Source organism: Hemiscyllium ocellatum, chromosome 14, assembly GCF_020745735.1.
Source record: "Hemiscyllium ocellatum isolate sHemOce1 chromosome 14, sHemOce1.pat.X.cur, whole genome shotgun sequence".
Classification (NCBI taxonomy): Eukaryota; Metazoa; Chordata; class Chondrichthyes; order Orectolobiformes; family Hemiscylliidae; genus Hemiscyllium; species Hemiscyllium ocellatum.
This window is the reverse complement of record NC_083414.1, coordinates 48,455,972-48,479,931: the sequence shown is the minus strand read 5'-3', so window position 1 is coordinate 48,479,931 and position 23,960 is coordinate 48,455,972. Positions and strand designations below refer to the sequence as shown.

The 23,960-nt window shown below is 39.9% G+C and overlaps 1 protein-coding gene across 14 annotated transcripts in view; it reads left to right on the top strand.

Moving 5' to 3' along the window:
- foxp1b (forkhead box P1b) overlaps window positions 1-23,960 on the top strand; it is a 489,011-nt gene that overhangs the window by 310,345 nt on the left and 154,706 nt on the right. Inside the window, exon 1 of one of the 14 annotated variants that reach the window (XM_060835711.1) lies at window positions 21,269-21,315. The exons of 12 other annotated variants lie outside the window; for them this stretch is intronic. The gene's annotated coding sequence lies outside the window, so the exon portion shown is untranslated. Of the gene's footprint in view, window positions 1-21,268; window positions 21,316-21,421; window positions 21,501-23,960 lie in introns of those variants that run through there. One more of the 14 variants, XM_060835710.1, reaches the window with a different exon arrangement.

Below are 23,960 nucleotides of genomic sequence, written 5' to 3'. Positions count from 1 at the left end.
CTCCTTCCTATCGGAAAGATATTGTGAAACTTGAAAGGATTCAGAAAAGATTTCCAAGGATGTTGCCAGGGTTGGAGGATTTGAGCTATAGGGAGAGGCTGAACAGGCTGGGGCTGTTTTCCTTGGAGTGTCAGAGGCTGAGGGGTGACCTTAAAGAGGTTTACAAAATCATGAGAGGCATGGATAGGATAAATAGACAAAGTCTTTTCCTTGGGGTGGGGGAGTGCAGAACTAGAGGGCATAGGTTTAGGGTGAGAGGGGAAAGATATAAAAGAGACCTAAGGGCCAACTTTTTCATGCAGAGGGTGGTATGTGTATGGAATGAGCTTTCAGTGGAAGTACTGGAGGCTGGTACAATTGCAATTAAAAAGCATCTGGATGGGTATATGAATAGGAAGGGTTGAGAGAGATATGGGCCAGGTGCTGGCAGGTGGGACTAGATTGGGTTGAGAATATCTGGTCGGTATGGATGTGTTGGACCGAAGGGTCTGTTTCCATGCTGTACATCTCTGTGAATCTGTGACTGCATGACCATTGCATACTGGCTTGCCTTCATCAGCTGGGTTCTTCCATGGAGGATAAGTCCTGAAATGTGACTTGAAACTGGACTGTTTTAGTTCAGCGACAGGAGTGTTAGTTCTATACTGGAGCCACTCCAGTATAGAACTTAAAATTTTAGCATCTTTTATTAAGTGGCATTTAACAATCAAAACCATTATCATGATGAAGCGAACTGGTGTAAGAAGGTAAATCAGACAAACATTGAGCTTCTTATAATAGGTTCTATCTATGGCAAGATCTGACAAAAGAATTTCAATGTATTTTGATTGTATTGTTGCATCCCACTTAGCATTTTTATTATGCGTTATATTGTATAAAAATACTGCATAAAAGGATATACAAAAATCCAAAAAAACATTCATTTATGGCTTACAATTTCTCGGCTATGCTTAGATTTTACTTTCATATCCAAAATCATAAACCTTTTCTCTAAGCAAGTCTTTGTTCTTTGCAGTGTCTGTAATATTTGGTAAGATAGTGAAAAGAGCAAAACACTTCAGTTTCTGTAACCTGGAAATGGCATGAGCTTTATGTCAGGTTCTTTGTTTGATAACTGAAGAATGATTATTTTATTCGGTTGTAATGTTTTGGTTTATAATTAGCTATCAACTTTTTAAGATTAAAAACAAAGGAATAGTAAAACATAACCATGGCATATTCCACTAGGTTACATTTAATTGATAGCACTTATTTCATAAAAATAAGATATAGCTATCTCTGTAACTCTGGACTTGAGCTGACTTGTGAACTATAAACTTTATGCATTATACTAACATCTCAAGAAGCATTTGTTTGCTCATCTTGTTGCAGCTTCTAGCAAAGGAGAACTGTATAAGTGACTTAGATAAAAAGATGCCGAGTGTGATTCTGTGCCTCAATATGCAGCTTGTCATCACCAGCAGACACCTAAACGTTCTCTGCCATATGGAGCTGGTTATTGTAACCTGATTTTTTAAAAAAAAGTAATTGAGGTTGCCCCTAATTAAACATAAATAAGATGCATTTACATGGAATAGCAAACAATTCTTTTAGAGGCTTTCAGCCTTTTAAGTATGAGGCTTTTCCATTTCATTCACAGGGTATGAGCATTCCTGGCAAGGCAACCATCCTTTAACCATGTCCCTAACTAAGTGGTTTGCAAAGATATTTCAGAGGAAAGGTAGTAGTTAGCCACATTACAATAAGTCTGGAGTCACATATAGATCAAGCTGGATCAGCATAATAGATTTCTTTTTCTAAGTGACATTAATAAACCTGGAAGAACATACATTTCACAAATATTTCATTTTACAATTGGTATGTTGCCTCCCAGGTGCAAGGGTACGTGATGTCTCTGATCGTGCTTTCTGGGTCCTTAAGGGGGAGGGGGAGCAGCCCCAGATCGTGGTCCACGTTGGAACCAACGACATAGGTAGGAAGAGGGGTGAGGATGTCAGGCAGGCTTTCAGGGAGCTAGGTTGGAAGCTCAGAGCTAGAACGAACAGAGTTGTTGTCTCTGGTTTGTTACCCGTGCCACGTGATAGAGAGTCAAGGAATAGGGGGAGAGAACAGTTAAATGCGTGGCTACAGGGATGGTGCAGGAGGGAGGGATTCTGGTTTCTGGACAACTGGGGTTCTTTCTGGGGAAGGTGGAACCTCTATAAACAGGATGGTCTACACCTGAACCTGAGGGGCACCAGTATCCTTGGGGGGAGGTTTGCTAGTGCTCTTTGGGAGGGTTTAAACTAACTCTGCAGGGGCATGGAAATCTGGACTGTAGTTTTAGGGTACAGGACCTTGAGTGTAGGCAGGTTAGGAACATGGCATCGATCTCGAAGGAGGGTGCCTGTAAACAGGAAGGTGGCTTGAAGTGTGTATACTTCAATGCCAGAAGTATAAGAAATAAGGTAGGTGAACTTGCAGCGTGGGTTGGTACCTGGGACTTCAATGTTGTGGCCATTACAGAGACGTGGGTAGAACAGGGACAGGAATGGCAGTTGCAGGTTCCAGGGTTTAAATGTTTTAGCAGGGTCAGAGATGGGGGTAAAAGAGGAGGAGGTGTGGCATTGCTTGTCAAGGATAGTATTACAGCGGTGGAAAGGACGATGGAGGAAGACTTGCCATCTGAGGTAGTTTGAGCTGAGGTTAGAAATAGGAAAGGTGAGGTCACCCTGTTAGGAGTTTTCTACAGGCCTCCTAATAGTCCGAGAGAAGTAGAGGAAAGTATTGCGAGGATGATTCAGGAGAAGAGTGAAAGTAGCAGGGTGGTTGTTATGGGGGACTTTAACTTCCCAGATATTGACTGGGAAAGCTAGAGCTCGAGTTCGTTGGATGGGTCGGTGTTTGTCCAATGTGTGCAGGAGGGTTTCTTGACACAGTATGTAGACAGGCCAACAAGAGGTAAGGCCATACTGGATTTGGTTCTAGGTAATGAACCAGGCCAGGTGTTAGACTTGGAGGTAGGTGAGCACTTCGGGGACAGTGACCACAACTCGGTGACTTTTACTCTAGTGATGGAGAGGGATAAGTGTGCACTGCAGGGCAAGAGTTATAGCTGGGGGCAGGGAAATTATGATGCGGTGAGGCATGACTTAGGATGCGTGGATTGGAAAAATAGGCTTCAAGGGAAGAACACAAATGATATGTGGAGATTGTTCAAGGAACAGCTATTGGGTGTCCTTGATAAGTATGTACCAGTCAGGCAGGGAGTAAAGGGTCTTGTGAGGGAGCCGTGGTTTAATAAGGAATTGGAATCCCTTGTGAAAGGGAAGAGGGCGGCCTATGTAAAGATGAGGCGTGAAGGTTCAGTTGGGGCGATTGAGAGTTATAAGGTAGCCAGGAAGGATCTAAAGAGAGAGCTAAGAGCAGCGAGAAGGGGACATGAAAAGTCCTTAGTTGGTAGGATTAGGGAAAACCCAAAGGCTTTCTATAGGTATGTCAGGAATAAAAGGATGACTAGGGTAGGTATCGGTCCAGTCAAGGATAGTAGTGGGAAGTTATGCGTGGAGGCGGAGGAGATTGGAGAGACACTAAATCAATACTTTTCGTCAGTATTCACTCAGGAACAGGACACTGTTGCTGATGTGAATACTGAGTCACAAGTGATTAGAATGGATGGCCTTGAGGTATGTAGGGAAGAGGTCCGGGGAATACTGGAAAGGGTGAAAATAGATAAGTCCCCTGGGCCTGATGGCATTTATCCTAGGATCCTCTGGGAAGCTAGGGAGGAGATAGCGGAGCCATTGGCCTTGATTTTTATGTCGTCATTGTCTACGGGAATAGTGTCAGAAGACTGGAGGATAGCGAATGTTGTCCCCTTGTTCAAGAAGGGGAGTAGGGATAGCCCGAGTAACTATAGGCCAGTGAGTCTGACTTCTGTGGTGGGCAAAGTCTGAGAGAGAATTGTAAGAGATAGGATTTATGAACATCTGGATAGGAATAATGTGATCAAGGATAGTCAGCATGGTTTTGTGAAGGGCAGGTCGTGCCTCACAAACCTTATTGAGTTCTTTGAGAAGGTGACCAAGGAAGTGGACGAGGGTAAAGCAGTAGATGTGGTGTATATGGATTTTAGCAAGGCGTTCGATAAGGTACCCCATGGTAGGCTAATGCAAAAACTACGGAGGTATGGCATTGAGGGTGCATTAGAGGTTTGGATTAGGAATTGGCTGGCTGGAAGGAGACAGAGGGTAGTAGTTGATGGTATAGGTTCATCTTGGAGTGCAGTTACTAGCGGTGTTCCACAAGGATCTGTTTTGGGACCATTGCTGTTTGTCATTTTTATAAATGACCTAGAGGAGGGGCTTGAAAGCTGGGTAAGCAAGTTTGCGGATGACACGAAAGTCGGTGGAGTTGTGGACAGCGAAGAAGGATGTGGCAGGTTACAGTGGGATATAGATAAGTTGCAGAGCTGGACAGAAAGGTGGCAAATGGAGTTCAATGTAGCTAAGTGTGAAGTCATTCACTTTGGTAGGAGTAACAAGAAGATGGATTACTGGGCTAATGGTAGGCTACTTGGTAGTGTGGATGAGCAGAGGGATCTTGGTGTCCATGTACACAGATCTCTGAAAGTTGCCACCCAGATAAATAGTGCTGTGAAGAAGGTATATGGTCTACTGGGCTTTATTGGTAGAGGAATTGAGTTCCGGAGTCCTGAGGTCATGTTGCAGTTGTATAAGACTCTGGTGCGGCCTCATCTGGAGTATTGTGTGCAGTTTTGGTCGCCATACTATAGGAAGGATGTGGAGGCATTGGAACGAGTGCAGAGGAAGTTTACCAGGATGTTGCCTGGCATGGTAGGAAGATCGTATGAGGAAAAGCTGAGGCAATTGGGGCTGTTCTCATTGGAGAAAAGAAGGTTTAGGGGAGATTTGATAGAGGTGTACAAGATGATTAGGGGTTTAGATAGGGTTGACAGTGAGAACCTTTTTCTGCTAATGGAGTCAGCTGTTACTAGGGGACACAGCTTTAAATTAAGGGGTGATAGGTATAGGACAGATGTTAGGGGTAGATTCTTTCCTCAGTGGGTTGTGAGTTCATGGAATGCCCTGCCAGTAGCAGTGGTGGACTCTCCCTCTTTATGGTCATTTAAGCGGGCATTGGATAAGCATATGGAGGTTATTGGGCTAGTGTAGGTTAGGTAGGCTTTGGTCGGCGCAACATCGAGGGCTGAAGGGCCTGTACTGCGCTGTATTTTTCTATGTTCTATGTTCTATAAATACCCATTGAATAATTTTGTTTTAAATCTTCTGAATATAAGTTGTTCAGATACCATGGTGAAACTTAAATTTCTGTCTCCAAATCTCTAGGAAAGATTTTGGGATTACTAATCTAGTAACATTACCTCAACACTATCATTCCCTGTAAACTATTTCCTCATTTCATTACAGTTCAGTGCTAATGCTCCACCAACTCAACTCTGGCATCATTTGAATCTAGCAAAGTGAGGCTAGTGGAGAAGCAACTGTAGGTTCCTTGCTTTGGGCAGCATTTAGGGCAGGTTACAATCAGGAAGTGCTGTTGAAGGAAAAAATGAGGAGTTCTTTGAATTCATATTTCTGTTGAGAGAAATACAGAAAAATGCTAAGATTTCCTTTTCCTATTGTACCCATGGGCACCTTAATCTGACTTTTTCAGCATCAGCTTAATTTTGAGCCTTCGCCATCCCTTACCCACAGGAACAGGGCATTTATTCTTGCCTTCAAGATGTCACCTGGGAGTCAGATTGACAGGACTTGGTTGGCTGCTCACATCATACACAAAATATTTATCTTCACTTGCCTCTTGGTAGCTTGGTATTGCTTAAAGTATTGTACTAGTGTCATAGTATGAGATGTCTATCTCAGCTGCCAGATGACGTTATCATGTTGCTGCAGTTCCTGGCCAGTGTGTTCCTAATTATCCTCCTCAACATTATGATCATTAGCTACCTCCTCGTGTTGCCTATTGTTGTGGTGGATCTGCAGGCAAGAGGAGATAAATGATAATTGGCGATCCTTATCTTTGGGATTAAGGAAAATTCAAGGCTGTCGAAGTCGGAATATTATACAGCTGCTGTTTTATGACCAGCTGGTGCTCACATGTGGAAAGTAGAAAAGAGAGAATTGTTACTTGACTGCTTTTCTGAGACTTGAGGATTCCTTCACTCAGGGATTAATCTGTACTGTCTTCAAAACCTGCCACTAATCTTGTAGAAAGTTACATTTATCATCTCCATTTTGATGCCCATACCTTCTGCCATTTGATCCCGAATGATTCTCAGTGTAATACACGTGTAATTTTTGATAATTATTGTTTTTATGAATATTGCTTGGTCCTTTCACCTGTCTCTAATTTGTTATTAGAGTTAAGTGAAAGAACGAAGTAGTATTGTCCTTGTGCCTGTTTGACCCCTGTTAGCTACAGAAGACTGCCACTCAGCTGTCTTCTTGAAGAATACAAAGAAATTTCCAAGTAGTTCTGAGATTTTAGTGTGGTTTACATTAATTCTTGTACAAATGGGAATGTAAATGACTCGACCAGGAAGCTCATGTGCATTGATCTCTAGAGGCTAACTATGAGTACAACACGTTTATTAGTCTCATAGCCAATTAGAGATATACTTTTGAATTAATGCATCATCCAGGTCACTGTGAGAAAGCTTGTTCTACAATTCTAGGAAATAGATGGAATTAATGCTTAACCATTCTCCCTGCTCTCTGATCCAATCCATCTATGTCTACTGTTCTATTCTACAAAGCTTATTCTTTCTCTCCCCTCAACCCTGCTGACTAGCACCCTACTAATTTTTTCAAAAGCCCTAATTACTGCTTTAGTCACACAAAATCTTGCATTTCAATGTAGTCACAAGAAAGTTGAATTTTGAAGCATTGAACATTTCGTGCAGTTTCGAGAAGAAAGAGAACACAACCACAGTGAGAGGAATGAGATGTTGTTGAATATAAAGGTTGAGGCAATAACAGTGGAATAAATAGGAGAGGATACAGGTATTGAGTGGGTATTTAGAGGTGGAGAGATTGAGCAGTAATGGAAATTGGGTGAATTTAGGGAGAGAGAAGTACTGGTAGAACAGTGGATGGAGAAACAGTAAAACTAAGGTGACAAGTAATAGTTATTTTATTTTATGCTTTCATTTATCATGATTCCAGCATCACAACAGATTTGCTGTTGTAAATACCAGTATACCTTGTGCACAATTTGTTACTCATCAGTTTCACAGTTCCTTGAATGATAATCATTATGTGCAAAGTTATTCCAATTTAGAAAAATACGTCCCAGATGATTGATTAATATGCTTGTTTATTAATTATCATTAACTGTAATTTAATCATGTCATTTTCTTATGAGAAGACAGTTCAGAATCACAAAATACTTGTCAGAAGACTTTTTTTTAACCTGTTAGTGGTCTTTCTAGCAAAAAAATTTCTTAACACAAGGCAATACGTTAAAAAAAATTACCATTACCTTTAAAAAAAATTACTTTTTTAACAATACAATTGTCCTTTGTGTTTTTGCAGACTTTTATTATGGTATTTACGTGCAGGCCTCAGCATCTCTCTAAAGGCTAGTGTTGGAGTTCCTCTTCATTCCATACCTATCAATCATGCTTGTCAGGCAAAGTAAATTATCAGCTGCTTCACACTCCCCTCTTCGGTGCCTTCCTAAACATTCCTCCCAAAAGCTGTCAGACCCTGACACTTGCCTAAGTGACACTTGTCATTTTCAAATATTCCTTTGCTATTATAACTCTTCCCACAGTGCTGAAAGATTCCAGAAATCCTCCACTGAACAAAACTCACAACCTCACATCCAATTGCCTGTTTTACCGAACACCCCCAACCCCTCACCCCCCAAATTCTCTCTGTCCAATGTTGTCAGTGACAGACTCAATGTTTTCAAGCTCATGTGCTTTCTTCAGAATGTTACTAATTGCATGAATTACCTATTATTCTACTGAACTACGAAATATGTGATATTGGACCTGTAAGACATAAAAAAGTTGTAGTGTCTGGTGTGCACAAACTCAGTTTCTTGAGTGCTTTAAGTGCCATCAGAACTCCAAAATGGTGTACATGTCATGTTCACTGAGGAATGACAAGTGCCACGTTGAGCTTTTTTGTGCAGTGGACATCACTAGAGATTTGCAGGGCAGTGGTGCCATTTTGGAACTCAACACTCCAGTCATTGCAATCTTGTAATATTGCATAAAGAAAAATGTTCAGCAGTAAGAAAGCCCCCTCTTCACTAATATTATTGAAATCACACTTACAAGTTAGTTGCTATCTGATTCTTTTTGGATACAGTTATGATTCTATGCCTGTTTACTGCTTTCTGTGATTGCTTCAAATTACAAAATGCTACGGTGAAAGACTATAAGTTAAACTATGTGGATGCTGATTATGTTTTTGCTGACGTCATGGCCTCTGCTTAGACCAGTTACACCCAGACTTGAGGATAGTATTAGTGATTCTCGTTTGGATACAATTTAAGTTGGTGAATAAAAACAGGATAAACAGAGCAGTGAGATGCTTGGCACGGAACGAGTAGCAGAAGGAAGACAAGTAAAAACAGGGGAGGTTCCCAGTTTCACCAGTCTGCCTGTGAAGAATACATCTGAGGGTATGATATTAGAAAAATCAATTCTAATTTTTCACTCACCAGCATTCCATACCTTCCCCTCTCTCTGCCACTAACTATCCCACATAATTACTTAAACCACGATGGAAAAATATAAATTACTGCACAATGAGCAGTACAAACCAAATTTATAAATAAATTAAATCATACCATATTACATGCAAGCATTAATGAATAATCCTTGCCCATGCCCTTGGTGTCTAATTTCTCTGTGTCTTTGCATGGCCCTCACATTCCTACCTATATGGCTGATGGAAGACTCGAACTGGAGGTGACCTTAAAGGACAACCTCTAGAAGCCCTATTTTGCCTGTATTGCCTATGGTCAATGTACTTCACCTTGGCATGGAAGGCAGCAATCTCAGCAAACTGTCTGACTGACATCTATAAAGGTACTGGCAGTGGATAGTAGAATGAATGACAGGCTCATGCTCAAGGTGTCACTGCCGCTCCCCCTTGGCAGTGCATCAAGCTTCCTAGTATTCTGTTGGAGAATAAGTTGTTGGCTTGCTCTCCGAGACAATGCGAGCTCCTTTGTACATTGAAACCCACAGCCATGTTGACAGTAAACTGACTTTGCATTGCAGCAATTTGATCTTTCAGTGCAACCTTGAGTTGTCAGACGTCTTCGGCTGTTGCTGCAGTGGAAGCTGGTGTGGAATTGTGGAATATTCACAAATTGTGGCCTGAAACAGGAAAATAACGTGTAAAAGTCAAGGATATCAGTGTGTTTTGAAAAGAAGTAACCCAGTCACTCATGGAAGAGTTCCTTGCACAAGCAGTGATTTAAATTTAAAGGCTAAGAGCTCAGCACAGATGGATCTTTGGTTGACAACATATAACAGATTAGTTTGTGACTAATGACCAGTTCCCAAAGGTAAGGTCCTTCTGCCTGCCAGAAACTCTGTCATTGATTCTCAGGTAGCTGAGGCTGTGAAGAAGGTGTAAGAAAATTTCAGTCCATTTTGAGTTTAGGTGTTCTCTCTTGGTTCTCTGCAATAAGCTATGTAAAGCTGAAGGGAACCAGTTTATTGTTCCTTCAGCAATTGCTACAAGCTGTGACTTTTAATTGACAAGGGATTGTGTGTGTGTGTGTGTGTGTGTAAGTAATTTCACAATTGTTTACTCGTACTTGGAATAAATGAGAGTGTGTTGCTGGAAAAGCACAGCAGGTCAGGCAGCATCCAAGAAGCAGGCGAATCAACGTTTCGGGCATAAGCCCTTCATGAGGAATGATTCTCCTGCTTCTCGGATGCTACCTGACCTGCTGTGCTTTTCCAGCACCACGCTCTGATCTCCAGCATCTGCAGTCCTTATTGTCTCCTGGTAATAAATGGTTTGTTAAGTACAGAATCCTGTGTGTGCTTTCTGTCAACTTTGGTCTGAAAATCAGATAAATTGGGGAAACTTTGGATCCCTTTTCAAAATCTTTAACTTTTGTGATGACTCAGGGAATAGCGGGGCTTGATTTTCAGTGCGTTACCCCAGTGTACCCATCAAGTCAATCAATGTGGTCTTTGAAATTGCCATTAAGAATGCCAGGGACAACTCTGCCACCTGCAGGAAATTCTCTGCTGTTTCCAGTGCCCTGTGTTGAATGCAGCATGGAACCTGATGTTTCCTTCACCTGTTTCATTCACTAATCCCAAAACCCAATCCTTGTTGCATATGTTTCAAATCAATCTATCCTGGATGAGCCCCAAACTTTGTCATGAAACACTAGGGTGGCGCATTGGAAACCAAGCCCTGCTACTCCATTTAATTAGAGTCAGAATAGTTTAGCACAGAAACAGACCGTTCCATTCAACTCATCGATATCGAGCATATATCCCAAAATAATCTCATCCCATTTGCCAGCATTTGGCCTGTATCTCTCTAAAACTCTTTATTCATATACCCATTCAGATGCCTTTTAAACATTGTAATTATACCAGCCTCCATCACTTCCTCTGGCAGCTCATTCCATACACATACTACCCTCTGCATGAGAAGGTTGCTCCTTAGATCCCTTTTATATCTTGCCGCTCTCACCTTAAACCTATGCCCTCTAGTTATGGACTCCCCTACCCTAGGGAAAAAGACATTAACTCTTCACCCTATCCATGACTTTCATGATTTTATAAACCTCTGTAAGGTTAACCCTCAACCTCTGGCACTCCATGAAAAATAGCTCCAGCCTGTTCAGCCTCTCCCTATAACTCAAACCTTCTAACCCTGGCAACATCCTTGAACATTTTTTCTGCATCCCTTCAAGTTTAATAGGATCCTTCCTATAGAAGGGTGATCAAAGTTTAACACAGTATTCCAAAAGTGGTTGAACTAATGTCCTTACTGCTGCAACATGACATCTCAACTTCTATGCTCAATGCACTGACCAATGACAGCAAGTGTACCAAACACTTATTTCACAGGCATGACATCAGTCTACAGCAAACCTATGAACACCGTCTCACATTTGCAGATTGTGTGTTTAGCTTACCCTATGAAGCAAATGCAGCATCACTATCTGGGATGAAGTCTGCAAGTGCAAAATCAAGTAATTAGCACTATGCCTTCATCATAACTCGATTCTTGTTGTTCTTCCCCTGCCAGTCAAAGTGGCACCTCAAGGGTATTTGAAAGGTATAGGATTACAGCTATGATGTTGCATGTATGGAAAATCATAAGTACATGATAGCTTCTACTTCAGCTTGCAAATCAGAAAATATTATGATGGTCATGAATGGTGGGAGGTGGGTAGCTGTAATGAGAAGGATGATTAGGCTTGAAAATACCTTTTGTCTTCCATGTTTTCAGCTCTGGTGTTGGCCAGAGTCTCAGAATATGGATGTCTCACTAATGGCCAGCATGGTCGCCCCAGTGGTGGAGAATATGTAGTTTCTACATGCAGGTATGTAGAAGATTCTTGTCCCCCACATCTCCTGCTGTCACTATATCAGTAAGTGCCATGCATCCTGCGCTGCCCTGGTCGAATAGCTGGTTGTATGTACAACCTATCAGTTAAGGATATGAGGCTTGCAGCAGTGCTGTGTCAAGGTAGGAACCAATGAATGTTAGTCTAACTCCTGTTTGATAGAGATTGATAATGGTGTATGGTGTTTTGACGAGTGTCTCATGTTATTGGCTCATATGATAGCACATTGTATTTCAAGATTCATTCACTGGCATGGCTGGCTGGCTGAGGTTATTGAACCTTTGGCAGCATAGTATCCACATCAGTTGGTCTTGACTCCTGGCATCAACCTCCACATCTTCCTTTTGTCTGTGTCTTTTGGGCCTCTTGGTCCCTTAAAGGTACAGGCCTGCCTCTCTTACTTTCCACCTCCTCCACCAAACCTCCAGTCCACATCAGCCAACCATGCTGTCTGCCATATTGGGTCATTCTTTGCTGATTCTGAAGTCACGTTCACTTCCTGCATGACTGCTGGAACCCGTGCTGACCACAATATACCTCCTTTTTAAGGGCTGCAGGCTAGCTTTAAGTGATGCTAGGAAATTAAGCTTCTGGCCACCTGCCGGTATGTGCAGTCAGTGAAGAACACAATTAGTGCTGGCTGTGCCTTGGCAATCACTTTAATGAGCATGCTGCACATTGCTGGTGTGGAGCCTGCTTTTCAATCAGTTGCTAAGGGTTAATGTCATTGTGAACACCAGATCCTCTTTTCAGGGACTGTCCAATCTAGTGCGTATGTATTTATTTTTTTTCAAATCCAGTTATTAAGAAATGCCTGATTGTTGCATAACCAATTTTTTTCTAACTTTTTTCTCAGTTGTTTCTGTGCAGGTGAATTTCTTCACCAAATTCATTTACAGATCTCCTTCCTGCACATCATGTAAATTCCAATTCTCACCAAGCAATACAGCAGGAAGGCTACTGGTTAAAATAAGAAAAGCTTTCAGCAGGTCACATCAGGCTTTTAATGATTTCTTAGAAGTATCTACCATAATGTCCAAGTAGTGGTTATCACAGTGTCTCATCTGGCCTTGTAGTAACCCAGGATGGCATTGATGACATTTGTACCTGAATGCTAAGAACTCTTAATTACCTGCATTAATGAAAATCTGCACACTGTGTTTCATAGAAGTGAAAATGCACAGGCTATGTAAGTTCATCTCAGCATAAGAGCTTTGCAGTTGACACTGCAAAGTTTGAAAGGTCAGTAGGATACTCATGGATTAACTTGCTACTGCACAACTATGTTGCACCTAGTGCTCTCTTCCAACCAAGAACCCACATGTGGCATCAGAAATTTTGCTTCCAGCTGGGACTTGTTGTCACAACTTCCCAAAATGGCTAATGAACTGCATTGTTAGTCCTATTTGAAAAGAGTCATCTTCAAAAATAGACACGTCTTACCAAAAAACAAACAAAGATTTCAAGATGGGTTTGTCCATGATCATTTAGTGGCCTGCAAAGACTGGTTTCACCATCACCAGTGATGCCCAGGCTCTCGGTGAGTTTATGGAACTCCAGTTGGTTGGTGTTCTTTCCTTTAGTCACATTGTGAACAATGCTTTACGTGTAGAATCTTAATGCCACATGGAATTCCAAACATGAAGCTGAGGTCTGGCTTTGACCATCTGAATCCACGCACTTCTGACACACTCTTTATGGGGTTAGGCTGGGGCAAATGAATGGCTACAGATTTTCAGTCCCAGCATTTATTTGACTTAACATTTTATTGCTCTATGTTTCATTAATTTAGAATTGGATCCTATGGCCCGTTTGTAGTACAAAATTCTCTACTCTTTTGAACTGTAAATTAATTTCATTTTCAGGATCACAATTAATAAACAAATAACACACTCAAACCTTGCCCCAATGTTGTTAAATGCAATGTATCATTTTAAATGAATAAAGGGAATATAGATTGTGATCTCAGCATAATAATAATTTGAAAAGATCACTTGTCATTTTGCATTGGATGTTAAGCTACTGCTAGGTAGTCTAGACATAAGGAAAATGATGCCAATATCTTTCATCCTGCACATTTTTCGTCCTAACTCAAAACTAAGAAAAGCAAACTTGTTGTACAGTCGAGGTATACTGATATAATTGACAGAGATTAGTTTCTGAGCGATCTATGAGAGACAGAGACAGTTTTGAACATCTGTGTATTGGATTGAATTGATACTATAAACAGGTGAGATCAGCAGACTAAAATTAATCAAAATGTTTTCTTTTCCAAAAAAAAAGTTGTGTATTCAGTTTTGTAACTGTGTGTCATTCAGAGGCATATTTTATAATGGGTTCTGAGATGGGTCACGGTTGTCATTCTAAAAAGTTAAAAATGAAAAGCAGCTGTTATGGATTTTATGATACATAACCCTGCTCTTTAAAACACAACTGTTGTCCTGTTGGCATACCATTGAGGGCTGTGGCAGGTTAAGGGGTAGGGGGGAGGGATACCAGCCACTTGTCTTTTTGCTAGTCTGCACACCTGCCAAAGAATTGTATACAATTAGACTTACCATCGAACCATTAAAAATCATTATAAATTTGGCTGAACAGCTTACAAAGCATATTGTCTTAAAAGCCACATTGTACATCAACAAGATTACAGTATAATGACTGAGGTGCTCCACTCTGAATACTGCCAGTGGAACATGGCCCCAGTGAAGGATTTCCATTGTCTCTTTGCTTACACTAGACTTCCTTTGTCATCAAAAACACAAAAGTGAATGCAGTTGAAGATTTTTCATAAGCACAAATGATTTGCCAATTGATGTTAACAGTTTGAGCTATGGTTTTGAGTTTAAATTTTTTTATTTAATTTTTTTCTACAATTATGCATTAGATTATTTGTAAAGAGCCAGGAGCTAATTGTTATCTGAGTAAATATTCCAAAGTGCCATACTCACTGTTCCATTGCAATCATATGTCAAGTAATGTATTGCTCCATCAGTCCACCGGCCCCATGGAGAGCTGAAAGAAATACATTCAATGAAGACGATAATATTGAATTTAAAGTGTGATGATTTCTAAGGAATGGAAACCAGAAGCCATAGTGCAGTGCTGATAGGTGTCTGTCAGGAAAACAACATTTTAAATTATACCAGCATAGTAACAGATGGAAAAATCAACACAGAAAAAAATTGAAAAATTTCAGCATGCATCTTCAGCCAAAATCAAATAATCAGATCTACTAATTTGAACTTTAAGGTTTGAGGGAGGAATTAGGTGAAATTGTTAATAGTTTTAAACAAGACAGAAAATGTAAACAAAAATTCAGGAGCACAACTGAAAAGCTTCTCGACCACATGGGGTTTGCAGACAGTAGAAATGTCCTGTATACGGATCTATTTGCAAAGATTGTCAAAAGTTACAAGATTAGGAAAAGCTGGGCAAACCAAAGAAAACTGATAAAAAATAAGTTACATGATGCCCTTGTTCAAAGAATGTTAAAATAAAGCTGGCAATTACAGACCAATCAGAGTGGCAGGGTAACTATTAGAAACAGCTATTCAGAATAGGATTAGTTGCATGGAAAAAATATGGCTTAATTTGAAAGAGCCAGCATGGATTTGTTAAGGGAAAATCATGTCTAAATAATTTGCTGGAGATTTCTGAAGAAAGAAGTGACGGTTGATGAGGGTACTGCTGTTGATGTGATTTACTTGGACTTCCAAAAGGCATTTGAAAAATTCCAGATAACAAACTTATGAAAAAAGCTATAGTCAATGGCATAAGTAGCAACATCAGTACAAAATTGGCTGAGGGATAGGATACAGTAATATTGGTTAATGGGTATTTTTCAAGCTGGAGGAACACTTGTACTGGAGATTTACAGGTTCAGTATTGAATTCATGCTTTTTCTACACATATAAATGATCTAGATCTTGATGTGGCATGGATGATTTGTAAGTTTATGGATGATACTAAACCTAGGAGCATTGTAAACAATGAGGAGAATGGTGTAGAACTTCAAAAAGGCACAGACAAATTGGTGGACAGCTAGGTGGCAAGTGAAGTTTGATGTGGAGAAATATGCAATGATATGTTTCAATACTTAGAAATGGAGAGACAGTATAAAATAAAAGGTACTATTCTAAAGGGTGCAGAGGAACAGAAGAACCTTGGTGTATATGTGAATAGGTGACTAATGGTGACATGTACAGAGGGCAGTTAATAAAGCAGTCAATAGGGGAATAATATAAATTAGTAGGGAGGTATGTCAAACCTACATAGGAACACTATTTAGACTTTAGTTGGAGTATTGTGTACACTTCTGGCCAGCATACTTTAGGAATGTTGCAAATGCATTAAAGAGAGTGCAAAGCGGTTTAGAGGAATGGTACAGGGTTGGGAAATGTCAATTATGGGAATAGATTGGAGAATTCAAAGAGATTTTATAGGAGCTTTCAAATCATGAGGGACAGAATAATTAGGAAGAAACTGTCCCCACTATAAGAGGATCAATAAACAGAGGACATAAATCTAAAGTATTTTGTTTTAAATATGGACAAGATGTGAACAAACTTGTAGGCAGCGTGTATTTAGGGTCTGGAATGCATTACCTGGACAATTGATGGAGGCAGACTCAGTTGAGGCATTCATGAGGATATTGGATAATTATTCCAATAGAGACAAAGTGAAGGATTGCAGGAGATTGCCAAAAATGTTCAGACAGCCAGTGCAGATATGATAGCCCCAATGGCCTCCTTCTGCAACGTAACAGTTGTCTAGTTCTGAGTAACAATGTACTAATCCACCAGCAACATGGGGAGTGAAAGATACACTCTTGTATTAGTCCAGCATTTTAAGTCTAAAGTGTGATTTTTTTTCTTCAGTAGGAACCAGAAAACTCAACGCTCCAACCTCCATTTGAGTGTTGCTTCTACTTAAATAGCTTGTGACATTTGAGACCAAGAACTCCAGATGTCACTTTTCCCTATTTATACTGCTGTACTGTTCAGGTCCTGGTTGACATCAGTTCAGGGAGTTGCCTATGAGTTCAACATTTGTGTTGTGTATTAATTATGTTGAAACAGCTTCTGATATGGCCAGAGTTATTGGAATGGCTTGCAATCTTAAAAATAGAGATTCATACAAAGTTTGTTTCCATACCACTAGGTTAATAGCATGGACCTTCAATGAATTCACTTGTGGACCAAAAGTGAAATACTATGGATGTTGTAAATCTGAAATAAAAATGGAATATACTGGTAATAATTAGTAGGTTAGGTGACATGTGTAGGTGGAAAAGCAAAGTTAATGGATCATAAGAAAGTTTCTTGACCTGAAATGTTAACTTCTTTTTCGCTTTACATATGTCGCCTATCCTGCTGAATAATTCCAGCATTTTTTTTTGTTTCACTTGTGAATCACCTTGACAAGTCTCCAGACACATGATCTCGCTTGACCTGTTTACTACGCTGGACATGGGCATCTTAATACCACATCAGATTCATATTTTCATGGGCTTGTACTGTTGCCAGTGCTATTTGTTGTTGCTTCGGAACTTGCAATGGGAAATTTGTGGTTTATAACATTTCTATAAATGTACTGTTAGATTTTCAGCACAGACTTCAGTGGTGTCAAAGAGTATGAGTGATTTTCCAAGGTTGATCTTTAGTATTGCCACTCCGAGCTGATATTGGATATCGCTGGCATATTAGCACTTAGAGCTACAGAAATCTACAGCACAGAAACAAGGTCCTTTGAGTTTGCACAAGTCTAAAACAGCTATCTACCTATTTAATTCCATTTTCCAGCACTGGACCCATTGCCTTGTGTGCCTTGACATCACAGTGCACATCAAAATACTTCCCAAATGTTATGAGGTTTCTGTCTCTGCCACCCTGACAGGCAGTGAATTCCAGATTTCCACCACCTCCTGTCCCTTGCCTTAAATCTATGCCCCTCTGTCAAGGGGAAATGTTTCTCCTGTCTACCCTATTTTGTGCCCCTCATAATTTTGTACATCTCATGTCCTGCCTCAACTCCAACTGCTCCAAAAAAACAACCCCAGTCTATCCAATCTTTTTTGATAATTAAACAGTTCGTGCCCAGGTAACTCTTCAGTAAATCTCTTCTGCACCCTTTTATAGCCCAAACTAAACCCCCTCAAAATCTCTTCAGTTTGCTTAGACCTAACTTGTTCTTATTTTACAGGTAAGCGTGAAGTGTTGCATTCCAGATACAATTTGATTGATCAAACTACTTGACATTAAGCACAACACAATGTCTAAAAGGAGGCTGAGGGGTGACCTTATAGAAGTTTACAAAATTATGAGGATAGGATAAATAGGCAAAATCTTTTCCCTGGGGTCGGGGAGTCCATGACGAGAGGGCATAGGTTTAGAGTGAGATGGGAAAGATATAAAAGAGACCTAAGGGGCAACTTTTTCATGCAAAGGGTGGTGCATGTATGGAATGAGCTGCCAGAGGAAGTGGTGGAGGCTGGTGCAATTGCAACATTTAAGAGGAATTTGGATGGGTATATGAATAGGAAGGGTTTGGAGGGATATGGGCCAGGTGCTGGCAGGTGGGACTAGATTGGGTTGGGATATCTGGTCGGCGTGGACAAGTTGGACTGAAGGGTCTGTTTCCATGCTGTACATCTCTATGACTCTAAATGAAAGCAAATAATTGGTTTAACTGTAACTCTATCAAAATGCTCAACAAAATAATATAAATATTAACTACTACTAACTAACTGTTCCAATATAATAACATTTCATTAACACACCCCTGGCAAAGGTAAATTCAGTAAAATAGGCAATTGTAGCAGCAAGAAGAGAACCCTAGCTTTTAACTGTAACAGAAAGAGAAATAAGAGTTTCCACATGCACCTTCACGACCCCAGCAACTGCTGAAAGTTAAAGCTAAAACTCCTGGTTCTCTGGGTGCTTGACCCCACCCATGCATCTGCGTCAGTTTTTCCAGCTTTTAAATTAAAAACCTAAGGCTTCAGAGGCTGTTTACTTTATTGGCTTTGAACAGACCATGGTTAACCTCTGTCTCAACCTTTCTTGGTTAAAACAAAGGACAAAATGCACTTCCCAAAGCCATAGTATCACCACACTATCACATCCCTTCTATAACTTGGAGTCCAGAACCTCACACCGTATCCTAGCTGTGACCTAATTAACTTTTTCTCCAGTTAAAGCATGACCTTCCTGTTCTTAAACTAATAAGCTTGGCCAATGAAGGCATATTTGTAGCACATAACTATTTGGTATTGAGAAGGAGGTGATGAGTCGCCTTTTTGAACGACAGGAAGACCCAGGATAATGTTGGGAGTGGAGCTCCAGGATCCTCATCCAGAAACAATGAAGGAACAGCGATATATTTCCAAGTCAGGATGGTTTGTGGTTTGGAGGGGGAAACCTTCACTTGGTACTGTTGCCATATATCTGCTTCACCTGTCCTTGCAGGGGCAGAGATTGTTAGTTTGGAAGGTGCTGTCAAATGAAGCTTGGTGAGTTACTGCAGTACAACTTGTAGCTGGTACAAAATGCTTCCATTGATAGTGGAGGGAGGGAGTGTTTAAGATGGTGGATGGGGTATCAATCAAAGGGGCAAATTTGTCCTTTATGCTGTCAAGCTCTGCATATTGTTGGAGCTGCACTAATCTGAGCAAGTGGAGATCATTGCTTTCACTCTTGACTTTGAGGAGTCAGCAGCTGAGTTATTTAACACAGAATTCCAAACCTCTTACCAACCAATGCAGTGACAATATTTATATGGATGGTCCAGTTAAATTTCTGGTCAATTGTAGCTCCTAGGAGATTGATTATGGCTGTTTCAGCCGTGCTAATGTCATTGATTGTCTTGGGGAGATAATTAGGTTATCTCCTGTCATAGATGATCGTTGTTTGGCACTTGTGTGATCTTACTTGTCACTTATTATCCCAAGCCTGAATATTGTCCAGGACTTGCTGCATATGGAGATAGACTGCTTCAGTCGCTGAGGAATCATAGATGAACATTGTGCAGCCATAACGTAAGTCCAACCAATAGAGAGTTTTTCCCAAATTTCTATTGAGTCCAGTTTTTATTGTGGTCCTTGGTGCCCTACTGAATCAAGACAATTCTCTGGATATCAAGAGAAATGTCTTGGACCTTACCTCTTGAGGTCAGTCATTTTGTCCATGTTTGGACCAATGTTTTATTGAAATCAGGAGGTGAGTGACTATAGCAGAACTGAAATTAGTGTTAGTGAGCAAGTTATTGCTTTGTAAATGTAACATTGATAATGAAGTGACCTTCTGTCACTTTATTGATTACTGAAAATGGACTGATGGGCAGGGTTGGATTGGTCCTGCATTTTTTGAACAGGACGTACCTGGGTAGTTTTTCACATTGCCTGATAGATGCCAGTTCTGTAGCTAGGCTGGAACAGCATGCCTCGGACCACCACTGGTTCTGCAACTTAAGTCTTGAGTATTACTGCCAGAATAGTGATAGGATCTGTAGCGGTTGTAGTATTACCACCTACAGACATTTCTTGATATCACGTAGTTGAATTGGCTCAAGACAGACATCTGTGACTCTGGGGACCTCAGTTCAGGCCAACACAGTTCTTCTGCTTGGCATTTCTGGAGGAAGAAGGGAGCAAATGCTTCAGCTTTGTCTTTTGATGTGCTGAGTCCTCACATCTTTGAGGATGAAGATACCTGTGGAGTCTCCTTGTCCCCCTGTAGATTAATTGTTGAACATCATTCACACCTGGATGGCAGGCCGGAAGAGCTTGGATTTGATCAATTAATTGCTTTTAGAAAATGAATGCAAGTAGCCCAGGAGGACTGAATTTTTCCCCTTTGCTCAGAAAGGTGGACTGAGATAGCAATTTTGCAGTGTGGGAACCAAGAACATAAATATATATTCCTTTAACATTCAACACTGCAAGTTTGTCTGAATTGGACTCAGTAGGACATGAGAGAATTGAGTTGATATGTCAGAATCCCTTGTCTAAGTCCATTATATATTTATCAAGATTTCACACAAGTTGAAAGGCCGGGACATCCTACCCAGGGAAATCTGAGGGAAGCAAAGAAAATAAAATGATGTCAACAAAGAAATGTGATAACCAACATTTTAACTGTTGCTTTGCTTGTGGAAGTATCATAAATCATATAACAAATGATCATTTCGGAGTTGCACTTCAACAGTGGAGAAAAAAATCAGCAAAGAATAATTTCTAAACGTTAGCTTTGAACTGTTGCTGTATTTAAACCAGTTGAAACACCAAATAAAGTTTTAAAATTCCATTGAAGCATACATTCATGAAACCTGTTCTTTTCACGCTTGTGTGCAAGTTGGGCATGCAAAACAATATATTTGGCGCAAAAAAGACAATGTTTTTAGCAAATGCTCATTCAGAAAATTATTTACAAAACAGGAAGTGGGAACAGTTTGACATTAGAAATGCAGTGCTGATTACTTTTAATAAAAATGGTTGTACTTCAGTTTTCAGTACATCGTTGTTAAGCTCTAACTCTAGTAACACTTGGAGCTGGTTGATATTAATAGATAAAACTACAATGCAGCATTTTTCTGTACAATAACAAACTGGAATTCATACAGTAAATAATTGGCCATGAAATCTCAATTACGCAAGGACTTTGTTTTACCTGTCATCTCAAAAGAGGAGGGCTGCTACAAAAGGCATCGGAATCTCAAGGATTGATTCTGGTGAGTAGTTAACTATGATTGGTGAGCAGGGTGTGGCTGATTGGCTTTCTACCATGTCAGTCTGTGCTCACCCTTGCGAGTGTAATCTGTCTGTATCTGCAGAAAGCTGAGTTTATACAGGAGGCTTATTAGTGTTTCATGGCCCACCACTCTGTTTACTGCGGCAGCTAAATGGAGTTTGTCAGGTTTGTCAATATGATTGATTCTGCAATTTTAGTACCTTTCCTCGGTAAAACTGACAATTTAATTTATCTAGGAGAAAAGAAGCAGCATAACTTGCTTTGTGCAATATTTTACCATTGTTGCTACTTTATTCATCAGCTTCCTTTAAGAGTTCTTTTCATCACTGAAACCATTGTCATTTACTGTGTCTTTCAATAGTATGAACAGGTTTTGTGAGAATTTGTTTACGCTGCATTTAATGGCAATTTATAGCACTTCTGAATCATCACATGGAAACAAACAAGAATATTCTTTGTTGCTAGCCATAATCTTAATTTATTTCAATATTTTTATATGGTCATGCAGAAGTCAACTGCCCATGTATCAAATATATTGAGGCGTAAGAGAAAATCAGTGGATTAAGTTAAAATGATACAGAATTAAATGAGTCCAGAATTTATATCAACAACTGTGTGTTGCAAAGTGTTCACTAGTGACTATACACAGTCACATTCCTGCATAGTCCAATAGGGTGTGAGATGCAAAGAACCTGAATGTCAATGTTGCAATGTTTAGAACTACTGGGATGTTGTCATAGTTAAGGAAGCTTTCAGGAAATGAAGTAATGGGAGTATGGTATTTTTAAAAATTGTATAGACAGTTTAAATGATGCTGCTTTTTAACTGTAAAAGCACTCTTACAGCTCCATTTGTTCGTACAAAAGGGAGTTTCCACATTTATGTCATTTTACCTTGAGTTGTCAGCAGTGGTTTTAAAAGTCACATCAAAAGGTACTAATTTGGAGACAAATGAGTGGCATGTTCTCTAGTGTCCAAACTCTATACTTACTGTAAGGAAATGGGATAATCATATTTTGACCATTTGAATTATCATTTGCAGGAGAGATTTCTTAAATGTTGTTTGTTTTTAGTTCTTATGCACTGTGTGCTTTGTTAGCTCAGAGTTTTATCTTTTGAAGTGGGTTTTGACTTTCAAATTTCTATCACTTTTTTATCTGAAACCAAATACAGTGTTAAGTTACAAGTTGCCGTATGCACTAACTCTGTCTAGAGTGGCTTGTGATTGATATGAGGAGCTTAAAGCACCACTTAGATGATAAAGACGTTGCTTTTATGTTGTGGAGAACTGTGGTTAAAGGATTTACATGAGCCCCCAATTCACAGCTGGACTGAAGCAGACAAATTCTACTGTCTATGGGGCAAAACTGTTTGTTTTGATTTTCAGTTTCTACTTTCAGTTTGAAATTTCATTGTCGTATTGTGTGAACAAAACTAAATGTTGATGATGTATTCCAGCAATGTGCAGCCGACTTGGCATAGAATCTCAGAGTGCTGAACTGAGAACTGATTTGTCTGACAGTTTATAATCAAAGTTGATTTATTGTTCATTAGTAGTGCATTAGCCCTTTCAGGAAAGGCAGTTATTTGTGCAGTGGCCTGTCAACCAAAGAGACTGCTAGCACCTGTCATTTCTTTACCATGACATTGGCAGCTATATATTATAATACTGAGTGGTACATTGGCACAGTAGGACTGAGTTTGATATTTTCTTTGGCTATCGTTTTGCGTGCATATTTTAATTGATGACGCTGTAATCAACAACAGAATGTTAAACAAAACAAAATTTGACAACTTGTTGTCATGGAAATGAGGATTAACTTGTGTTGTTACAAAGGAAAGATTCAAAACAATATGTGATGTTTCACCAGGGTGCATTGTCTTTTATGAATTTTCATGGGGGAAGGATTTTAAGGGCTGTGATCTTAATTAAATCTCAACTGATTCAAATAATACTTCTGAAGGCATTCAGTGTTGCATAACCTTTTATTGAGCAGATAAACCATAAATCATCTGCCTACATGATAGAAAGAGGTGTTGTACATGGCTTTTCCTTAATTTTAAGGTATAATTTTAAGATAGTGAATGCCAAAGAAGTCAACCTGATTCACAATACAAAAATCCACCTTGATGTGTGAAAAGAGGGTTATTCAAAACAGACTCCTAAGCAAAAGGAAAGACTGAAAACTGCTGTGTTGCCTCGTATTATGTTGGTTTTAGTGTACATTTTGTCTGCAGCCTTTGAGCCTCCAAACATCTGAGTGCTGAGATAAGATGTTAAACCAACTGTAGCTTGTGTTTTCCCTTTCAAAATTGCTAGTGCTGGAGCTGTAAACACCTGTGGGTAACAAGAGCTGACTGTGGGAAAGTCCTGACACCGCTAACTACATTTGTTGTTTTTAGGTGAAAGGCTTAGCTAGTTCCTTTTTAGTGGTTTGCTTGTTCAAAAGAAAACAAAAATGACCTTCAGAGGAAAATTATTTGTTTATTTTGGGAGATTATTAAATGCATGCATATGACCATTCACACTGAAGCTCCATGCTAACATGATTTTGTTGTCAATTTGAACTGAAATTAAAATCTAAATCTATTGTCTAAGCTACATATCTATGCATATGGCTTCCT